We start from the raw sequence: 11,804 nt of genomic DNA on the forward strand, positions 1-11,804 counted from the left end.
TAACCATCCATGCAGCTACCATGAACATCTTACCTGAACTTCTCAGGGGCAAACTTGAGATGTCTAAATCCTTAGAATTGCCTGATGATATATACAACTCATAGATCAGGTTTATAGCATTTGTCATTATACCAATATTATGGGTGCATATCACAAGCTAATTGTGTGTTTATTGAATGCTGATTATAAGCACATCACTTGAACATTACAGATATAAGGTCCTCATGGATGTTAGGAATGGGCTGCAGCAGCTCTGACCTTGAGCTGCTCTTGTAGCACTCTCTGAACTGGGCTCCATCAAGGGATTCTTAAATGGTCCTTGGAAGCCAAGCCCATCCAGCTAAGGAAGAACTGTTTCTCAGTATCTGCTCCCAGCCCTCCTCACTGGCTGCTGAGGACACAGGCATCTTGTGATGTGCTGATAAATATAAACATCACACTCTACAAATGAAAAAACAAAAGCTGTAGGTCTGATGCTCTTTTAAGTTAAGTTTGCAATGTTAACATTTGTTTTCTTAAATCTAGACCATGAACAAAACAATTTATCAAGGCCTGGTTTGTAACTTACTGATTTCCAATCTGTAAATGCTCACAACAAACATTTAACTTTAACCAGCCTTCTTAAGCTCATTCCAGCCAGCCCCAGTACACTCCTGCCAGGACTTTTCAACAGATCAGAGTCCCAACATCTGTTGACCATAACCTGTATCCCTTCCTAGCAAGTGACCTTTCCTCTCCCCCACTGGATCCCACCACCCCTTCATCAGCAACTCAGTGCCCTGCCCACCTGATAAATGGGACCTGAACAGCAACCTCTTCCAGCACAGAGCACTCTGATAAAATTTGTCTCCCACCTCCTGCAATAAACCACTTGAAGCCTTCTTCCTGAAACCCTCAGAGACCCCTGAGATTCCAGAGCAGAAATTAGGAACTCTGCCCACAAATTCACTAGAAACAGAGACCTCAAAGCAGCTTCCCATCCTGCTGCTGCAGCTCTAAACCTCACCCATCTCAACATTCCCAGATAGGAAGCAGGAATCCTCCAGGACTACATGGAATAGTCCAGGCCATCCATTCATACAGATAGCAACACCCTGCCATAGCGAACACAAATTAGACAGGGCAGATTCCATATAAACTATTGTGTTCAGTTCTGGTTGCCACAGTTTATGAAGCATATTGACACTGGATAGTTTCCAGAAAAGGATAGCTAAGATGGTGAGGAAACAACATCATATTAGCATGATTTCAAAGGAAATGGAGAATTTTAGTTCTGAAAAGAAAAAAGTGGCTTATCATGTTGAATTATTTGAATTAGTGTATTTATAAGAGACTTAGCCATAGAAGGTAGATCCTAGATCAATGGGTATAAATTGCAGAAGTGAATTTGTACTTGATTTCAGGAAAAGATTTCTAACAATAGTACCAACTGAAATATAAAATAGCCCACCCCAAATGTTGGGTTTTCTTCTCACCGCCAGTCAGATTTTAATCAGAAATAGAATGAGAACTTGTAGGATGTGTTATTATGGAGTCTCCTTTTCTATATAGTTTGGATGTTTAGGACCCTTCCTACTCTGAAATCCTAAGATGCTGTGCCTGGCTTACTGCATGAATGTCACATTATATTCTTAAATTGCATGTGTCATTCCATTAAAAACCTTCCTCCAACCTCTGCCTAAAATTTGTTGCAATTCTTAACAGCTAAAATTCTTGTCATCCTCCAGTATTATCATTAAATCTGTTTATTCTTCTATTGGAAATGTGCAAAGGCTTGATCATTACCTATGAGCTCTCTTTTAGTTCTAAAAAAGTTGTACTAATCATATAACCAGAGATAGGGAAACTTTTCTCTGCAAGATCAGAATATTTTGGTTTTCTAACATCATTTACAGGCCATACAAAATTATCAATTTGGAAAACTCAAGCAGAGAGAGGTTGTTGTACCTAGCTTTCAGCTCATCATCACCTGTGGTTGCCTTAGTCAAATGGTCTTATATAGTACTCGGGCTGGACATTCCCCACTCCTGCCATTAGGCAAACGAAAAGGCAACTTTTTGTTTCATCCTGACAATTATAAATTTTGCAAAATCAGAGAGGAAGAAGAATTAATCAACATGGGAAAATTAAACTCAAGGAGAAGAAGATGATTTAATAAAGAACTATGAAGCATTTGGAGGGAGCAGTAATTGGTTTTTCTTCAATACAAATCACAACAGATCCCAAAAAATTATACTTGCATTAAAATTGAGGGATTTAGAATAGTTGTCTCCTAAGAAAGTCCTATTCTGGTGCTTTACCCTGGTTTAATTACAACCATGAATTTTCAAAGATTATATAAATAGAATATAAAGAACAGGGACAGGGACAAAGTTTGTGATTTTTATTGGTATAAGGAAATTCTGGGTCTGGAAATTCTCTTTACCAATGAAAATCAGCTTTCTTTGCAAGTTATAGTTACAGAATGTTGTCTAAGAGACTTTTCAATTAAATGATTTATTCAGTAGATCTCAGAGGGAATACTTGAATATAGACCCTCCTGGCTCCAAGAATAGTTCTGTCCATTGTACCATACTAACTAGCTATGATATGAAAGATTTGCAATGTGGTTGTGGAGAGAGTCCCTACAGTGATAAAATTACAACTGTTTTAAATTATTAGTGAAAAAGAACTAAATTTGTGTATATCATATAATTTAATATAATATATAGCAACACATGACACACTCAATGTACATTTGGCATAGTATGTATATATAAATATATATGCATACTGTATACATATCAAAGGCAGTTACAATTATAAATAAATGGAATGGGTTCTTAAAGGAAGTTAATAGGAACAATATTACCTAGCACCTATTATATACGTCAAGCATTTTGATAAGTATGTTACAAATATTTCATTGTATCCTTACAATAATCCTGGGAGGCAGATACTATTTTACCCCCATTTTACAGTTGAGTAAAGTGAAACAAACAGAGATTTAGTGATTTGCCTAATTCACACAGATAGAAAGTATTTGAGACAGGGTTTGAACTTAGGTGTTCCTAAGTCCAGGTCCAGCGCTCTATACACAGCTTCATCCACCTAGTTCTATTTTCTGTTACCTTTGCTCATGCTGTTCCTCCCTCCAAAAAGGTCTTCTGCCCTTCTCTTTCAAACCAAACAAATATTTCCTTTTTTAAAAGTCCATTGACTATTAGCATTCAGTAGACGGTGATGACACTTAGGAAATCATTTGGAACACTAGAGATGAAAGATGAAGGAGAGAGGAGAAGAGAAAGAAGAAGACATGAAATATGGGGGGGAGAGAGGTGAAATGAGGTAAAGGAAAAGACTAAGGAATATTCCTTGAGGTGTCTCTTCACTCTGTATTACGTAGACATTTACTTTCCCTGCCCCCTCCTGTCATAGTTGGACTTTGGATTTTGATGCAATAATATTCTGGCAGCCCTGTAAGATTTTGGCCCTTTTAGGCTAAAAGTAGCAGTTATAGAATCCAGAAAATTTACCAATTTACAATTTTGTCCAAGACAAATAAAAGCAATGCTTTGGATGATCATTTAAGATGAAAATGGATAACCCTGCCTAAACTGAGCACTGGGCTAAAAGTGCTGGCACAATATGGAAATATGCTAGACCTAGCATTTCTATCCCCAGAAAAGGGAGGGATTTTTTTGTTTTCTTTTGAAAATGAATTGGGGACATTGGTGGTGATCATGATGATGATTAATAGTGGTTCCGAAACAAAAATCTTTATTAATTATCTTGAATTTCTATTTGAAGTAAACTATCTCCTTTTCATTATTATATGATATCATGTGATTATCCCTGCTTGTTCTTCTAGAGGGAATTTCAGAGGGCTAAAATAGCATATGTTAAAATTCTCTCACTCTCTCTCTCTCTCTTTCTCTTTCTCTCCCTTCCTCTCTCCCTCCTTCTCTCTTTTTTCCTTCTCTCCCTCTCTCCCTTCTCTCCCCCTCTTTTTCTCTCTCTCTCTCTCTCTCTGCTTCCTTCCCTCCATCTCTCTTTTTTTGCCTACTTCCCTTCCCTCTCTCCCACTCTTTCTCTCTCTCTCCTTCCCTTACTCCCTCCCTCCTTTTCTCCCTCTCCTCTGTCTCTTTCTCTTTCTGCTGTGTCTATCTCTGTTTGTCTGTCTCTGAACATGTGTTTGTATCTATGTCTGTGTTTGTCTGCTTGTAGATAGGTAGATACCATACAAATGTATGTATATATAGCTTGTCTCTTGATCAAGATAATATATTCCTCAATAATAATAAGAACTTGACCCTCTACTATCTTTGTATCATTCCATATATCCTTGTACTTTGTCTTTATTCATTATTATTTTCTATGACAAGCATTTGTTTAAGTGTTATATTCTTCTACCAGGTTATAAGTGAAAAGAAAACAGAGACCATGTTTTGTACTAACTTTGTACTTTCCTCTTGTTTATAATAGATGATAGACATTTTTAATTATTAAATTTGTAGCATTATGTTTTACATGAAGTAAGTTTTAAGTGGATATTTTTGAAGAAATGAATGAATTAATATAATAGAAACAATTTCTCATCTCTTTGACAGTGTTTCATTTTGATACTCTAGAAATTCAGAGAAACCACACAGATAACTTTGTAAGGAGGACTTTCAAATATATGAATTCTATGAAAAGTTTTGAAAATCTTTCATATATGTAAATAGGACAAATATGAGATCAGCTATTTATTCTGATCATAATCAATTAAGAAGTATTTATCAAGTTTCTACTATGTGCCAGACATTGTGCTAAAAGACTCAAAAGTCAAATCCTGCCCTCAAGGAGCTTACAGTCTAAAGGGGGGGAACAACATGCAAACAAATATATGCAAACAAGCTTTATGCAGGATAAATAGAAAATTATTAACATTTAACTTTACATTACTTGCTAATACTCCCCTTCCCCCCCACTAAATGTAGTTTCCTATTGCTCTATTAGACAGAGTGGATTATCTCCCACTGCTTTGAGGGTGCAGTGTTAAGACAGCTAGGATAATTCTTTTTCAGCTGAGTTTTCTGGCTTTCAGATTAAATTTCTTACATATGTAATATTTTGAATGTAACATTTTACACTTACCTTAACCCATTTCTCCCACAACTGTATTACATATTATATGTTTTAACAAATAGTCCCGACACAAATGTCTGCTAAAGTTCAATGAAAGTATCAGATATGTAGATTATTTTCTTCAGAAAAGGAGGATTTATCATTATTGCAGAGTTTCAGATTTTTATGAGAACTTAAAATTTTGGAGACCATTGGGATCTGTACTCACACCAACCATTTCAAATGAAAGAAATGTCAATCTTACCAGCTGAAGTAAAAGATCAGGTCACATAAAAAAATACAAGTGCTTAATTATTTGATAAAATTATCAAGAATCTTAACAGTCAACCTAATGGTCTAATATGCCTGGCTCAAAATGACTTCATGATGCCAAATGATATTTATGAGGGTATACAACTGAACAGTGAGGACAAGGATCACTTTTGACCTCGTTTAATTGCATCAAAGTGTTAAATTATTTTTTTTAAAGAATTGATTATTTAACAGTATGGCTGCATCATCACAAACTATCCAGGTCCAGAGATTTTCTTTCTTTACTATTATCACAAGAAAAAAATCATAACTAAGTTTTTCTTATTTTGAAACTCATTGGCTCATTTCAACTCCTCATAGTGTTTTATTGTTGCTGTTTCTCTTTTGAATTGTCTTACATTTGGGCAAATAATGCAAATGCATAGAATCTCTATAAAAAGAGATATTTCCAAATCTCTGGTCTTCATCAGTTTTTTGCACCTAAATCCACACTATAGTTTACTTTGTTTTGTGTCCAAGGCAAGATTTGCAAAATGTTCTCTTAAATCACTTTTTAAGGATAGATTTAGTTAAGAGAAAGACATAGGGATCTAAAGGCCCAACAATGCAGTTTTTTTCTACTTAGGCATGTCATCTGAAACTTGGTCAGTCATGAGGTGGAAACTCTCATCTAGTAGTCTACTATTTTAACTCATAATGCACATAAACAAGATGATAAGCTCAGGTGTTTTCATACTACTGTCGATTGTGGAACCTAAGGGAAAGCCCCCAGTTCCCTACCCCAGTTACAGCTTTCCTTCTACCCTTTTCAAAGTCCAGTATCGCTACTATGAAGCAACTAGGTGGTAATAGCGGATGAAGAGTAGGGCCAGAAGACAAGAAGACCTGAATTCAAATCTGGCCTCAGATCCCTACTAGCTATGTAATTCTGGACAAGTCACTTAATCCTATTTATCTCTGTTTCCTCAACTGCAAAATGATATGGAGAAGGAAATGACAAACCATTTCAAGAAAACTCCAGTGGGGTCATAGAGAGTTGGATACAACTGAAAAATTACTTTTTAAAATGCCTACTTTATAGACTCTCCTACCCCATTCATGAGAAAATGATTATTATCTTTTTTTAGGAAAGTAACTTATTTGTAAACAAGTTCCTGTGTCCCAAAAAATTAAATTAAAGTCATCTTAATTAAATGCATCTAATATGCTAGATAGAGATTAGGAATCCGATGACCACAATGAAACTTTACTTCCCACTCTCATGGCCCAAGAACTTAACATGTAATGGGGAAATAGCATGTACAAAGAACAATAAACATAAAATATGTTACAAAGATACATGTTCCTATTCTCTGGGTAAAAACAAAAAAATATATTTCCAAGTGATTTATTCTACTACAATTATATCTGAAGTTTTGTTAATTAAATGATAATCACAGTTGAAAACTTCACACAAAAGGTTTTGATAAAATACTATCTTGTCTCTGCTCTGGATTTTAAAAGTGCATTGTGATCACCCTTCACCATCTAATTCTTTTTTATTCAACTTTTCGATTTGAGACACATGTTTCTTCTGAAAGAGTCAGTAAACCACAGGATTAAAAAGCAGTTAAGTAAAGTTATTTCTGCAATGGAACCATCATCATCAAGCTGTCCACTGCTCTTACTCCAAGCTTTTAAAATTTACTTCCAGTGACAAATCCTCAGTTTTATCCACATTAAAATTTTCACACAAATTTAGGTCTAACTTGACTACAACTTCCAAAGTATTGAAAAAGAAGGGAGGGAGGACCCATTGGCTATCATGTGAACAAATGGCATGTGGCGCAGATAATAAACCTCATAAAGACAGAAATCCAAAAAAAAAAATTGTTGGGAGAAAAAAATAAAAGAAATTAACTCACAACAGGTCTATAGCAAGAAATGCACCATTCTATCAGGCTCCATTTGTTAATCTGAAGAGGTCATGGGGAAGATTGCTCTTTGATGTGGAAAACAGGGACATTTGAAGTACTTTGCAAAATTTTTGAAGTCATGTGGGATAAGTGAATCCAGCATTTCTGCCACTTTTCAACAATATTGGTGGATCCTTTCATAAATTTGTGGCAGCTTTCAGAAATGCGGGTTAAATTATGTGAGCAGATCAATCAAAAGAATATTATTCACTCCCTGAAAAGCAGCTTGAAATCAGAGGCAGTTGGCCAGAACTAATACAAATTCAACTTCCTTTTCATTTCCTCTTTATTTGTTATATGCAATCCTATGGAGCACATATGTAGAAGGCTCATAAGTAAGGAAATCCATTTAACTATATGAAATTATTAAAATGGAGTAGCCTTAAGCAATATTGGTCTGAAAAAGCTCAAGCAAGGCTTACCCATGAGATATATTAATAAGCAGGAACTTAAATGCTTAAATTTGTTCTTCATAGGACAGATGTTTATTAGTAATGTGCATCATTCCACGTCTTTTGTAAGTCTTGGGATTACTGGAATAGATTCCTACATCTGGAAGCCAAAGAACAAACTGGCCACACAAGCCCTAAGAATTTATGACTCTGATATAGCTAATCAAGGTAGAGGGGCTACTCACTCCAAAAAGTATAAATTACATCATAAGTAAGTTTCCTCTTTAAGAAAAAAATCTCACTCTAAGGTATGATATATTAGATAGCATTTGGAAATATGATACCAGAGAAAATGATCAACATAGATACTCCAAAAATGAGAACTTTGCAAGAGGTTTAAATTTCCAGTTTAATTCTGTTAGCCAGGTAACCATCACAAATATCCCAGTGAGGGCTTACTAGTTAGACAGTAACTTAATAGCAAAAACAAGCAGGACATAGTGGCTGGAGGGTCTAACTTGGTGTCAGAAAGTCTTATATTCAAGTCCTGCCTTTGATACATGCTACCTATGGTCAAATGGAAGGGTGGGGGAGGGCTTTTAAAATCTCATTGTCCCAAACCTCTTCCTTCCATGTGCAAAAATCCTTTTACATTAGTATATTATAAATTAATTCAAGATGACTCAAGCACTGATTATTTGGGAGGAGGTTTCCAGGCTCTCTTATTATATTCTTCCCACATTTTGGTTATTTCCCTAATTATTAAAACTCCAACTTTAAATACATTCTACTTGATAACTTCTCAACAACTTGGGTAAACTCCATAACTTAAGTTTAATTGACTCTCAGAAGTTAAAACTGAATTGAAATGATTTTTTTTTATCATTGGGTCTTATTTTTCTATGCTATTTCTCTCCCAACTGCTATTGATGATTGCACATTCATACCTTTTCTTGTAAAAACTTAAACTTCAGACACACAGAGGCGGCTGATAACCGGTAGTGTCTCCACCTTAATCTTGACATGTCTCCATGTACCCTTACACTCTATTGTCAGAGTAGGGCGTTGTATGGTAATATTTAGTACAGGCTCATTTCCGATTTCATTGTCAATTGCCAAAGGCAACCTACTGGCCACTGGCCACTTCATGATGAAAAGTCAACAAACAATGCATCATGCTTGTCCAGGTCTAGATTAGCATTTACAGTCCAGACAGTAAAGGAAGAGTACTAGGGACTTATTATGATAGTCTATTTCTGTAGAAAACAATACAAATGGAAGGAAGTTAGCCTGTCAGGAGATTGGCTTCCTATTCCAGCCAACAGGTAGTTGGCAAATTGCCATCTGAAACATAAATGCTAATCACTAAGCACCTTAAAGATGTTCCTTCCCAGATTGGTTGCTTTATTGTAGGTTTACAGTAAAAATACCTTATGTCCACCAACTGGGAAATGCATCCAGTTGGCAATAGCTGTGGGTAGCAAAAAGCAGAGTTGTTTTTCAGTACTGATATTTCTAATATTTATGCAAATTTTACCTGATAGATTTTGAATGGTTAGATAAATCATCCCCTTTAAAGGGAGCTTTCTCTAGGTTTCTTCCATTAGAAAAATCTAGGAAGGAAGGGGGGAAGGAGAAAGGAAGAAGAGAAAGAAGGGAGGAAGAGAGAAGCAGAGGGAGGGAGGGAGGAAAAGAAAGAAGGAGAGAAGGAGGGAGGGAGGAAGGGAGGAAGAGACTGACTCAAGGGATGGACAAGATAAGAATTCAAATGTAGTCCCTGAAACACAATAACTGTGTGACTTTGGGCAAATCACTTAATCTTTCAGTGCTCCCTGACAATTCTTTTAAAAAGACAAAGTAAAAAACAGATAAATTGTTCTACAATTGTAGAAGGAATTTCTTCACCAGGAGCTCTCCATTCTAATGAAGTCACAGTTCTAGATTCCCAATCAAACCACTTTCTTGCCTATGCACAGCCACACATACTGATTTGCATGAAGTATAGAAAGAAGAAAGGATGAAATAACATGCTTCACTTAAAAATCATTTATTCTTTTAAAATTCAAATAAGAAACTCAAAATAAGAAATTCAATTTATGAAATTAGAAAGAGAATTCTACATGCATCTATGTGCAATTAATGTTTTAATCTTTCTTTCTGCAAGTTAGAGATTCCATAAGTTCCAATGATAACCTCTTTTGTTTTTTAATAACTTTTTCTAATCATGTTCTTATTCTCTAAAAAACAAACTCTCCTGATGTAATATAATTCTATATCCTCCTCTTCTTTGGTCCTTGATGAAGAACTTAATCTAGTCATTGACTTTATCTTGTAAATTCATTCCTTAATCTTCTTTTTCTCTGAATAAATCCCTCCAAATCCTTAAACTTTTCCTCAAAAGTTCTGTTCTCCATCTTTTGAATCTTTATTTTGTTAGTTCTCTGAACTAAGCAGAGGCTTTATTTATATTTCAGTGGATCAATTATCTCATAGTGGGTACTCCCTCTGCTAGTATGGATTTTTATTAATTTGTTTGCACAAAAATCTCTGTAGAGAATCCAATAAGGTAGAAAGTTTCTTGTTATTTTAATATTTAATGATTGTTAATACAGTAGTGAGGTTCCATCAGTTATTTTCCTTTATATCATTTAAAATTTGTAGCCCAAACCTAAGCCTGTCCTAAAAAGCGTATAACCAATACCAAATAGAGAATTCATGTGGATCCTGGAAGACAAGTGCTAAAAGCAGGACATACTTTAATATGGTGGCACAAATAAAAGAACTTCAAGGAAACAGTATTTAAAGAAAATAAAAGACAGTAAAATTTTGACTTATCGCTGGAAAGAGATAGAGGAGAAGGGGAAAACTTGGTATACATAAAAAATGGCTTCTATTCAGTATGCCAGATTCACCAATATGAAATATTTATTATGGGTACAAACAAGCAAATCTTTCATTTTCAGTTTATAAAACAGCTAGCATTGTTCTTATATAATGATTCTCATGATAATGAATTAATGAATAAAAGAATTCTCATGATAATAAATTATCTAATGATAAACTCAGAAATCATACAATCTAAGTGTTTAAAGAAATAACTAATACAATGTCTTCTAACCTCTATTTGACCCAGAGTTCTCTATAATATCTCTAAATGACCATTTGGTATCTGCTTGAAGTTTTCTAGAACCAGCCAAGGCATCCAATTGTACTTTTAAAAAGTGCTTTAATTATGAAGGAAGGTAAGAAGTTCAGTTTTGTTTCTGTCTACTAACCAGTTAATATAATAACAGAAAATAGGGGGTATATAACAGAAATAACTCATTCTTAATAAATTAAACAAATACACCATGACATTCCTTTAAGAAGCAAAAATAAGTTCTCTGATTGATAGCTGGCCATTGACTGGGTGAAAATTGGTCATGTCTCCAACAGCCCTTACAAAGCTAAAACTACCACCTCTAGAATGAGTTTGAGAGTTTGAGGTAGGTCTCTTGCACTGCAGCAAAATAGCATAAAGGGGAGTAGAAAATTTTCTCTCCTCACTCCAAATTAGCTATAAAGTGTGGCAGTGGAGTAATTCATTCATATCCAGTAAGATACATTAAATTAAAAAAAAACAGAGAAATAGAAAGTTAGGGGCAGAAAGTTTCAAGGAACAAGGAAGAAGATGTCTACAAACAGAGAAGAGAGCCAACTACATATTTAGGCAAGAAATAAGCTCTTGCAGATAAGAGTTGAATTATGGAGAGAATTATGAAGGAAGCCCAGTTGAAGTACCTGACCAAAAGAGAACCTGTGCATAGAAAGAGAAAAATAAAAATAAAAAACACAAAAAAGAAAAGATATCTAATCCCTGAAGTAATAGAAGCATGAGTTGTTTTGACCACATGTGTTCTCTATATGTGTGCTTTATTTTGTCAGTATAATTTTAGTTGTGTCCACTCTTCCCCAAAATACTGCACATTTTTCTATGACCATGCCCTAACTCTATGAGGGGAATGTTTTGTTTACTATTCCTTTTAAAATAGAATATCAGTAAATACCGTTTAAGTTATGTTTTCTATTGGCTAACTATTAAAGGAAAGTTCATGGA

This window comes from Antechinus flavipes, chromosome 1 (assembly GCF_016432865.1).
Source record: "Antechinus flavipes isolate AdamAnt ecotype Samford, QLD, Australia chromosome 1, AdamAnt_v2, whole genome shotgun sequence".
Classification (NCBI taxonomy): Eukaryota; Metazoa; Chordata; class Mammalia; order Dasyuromorphia; family Dasyuridae; genus Antechinus; species Antechinus flavipes.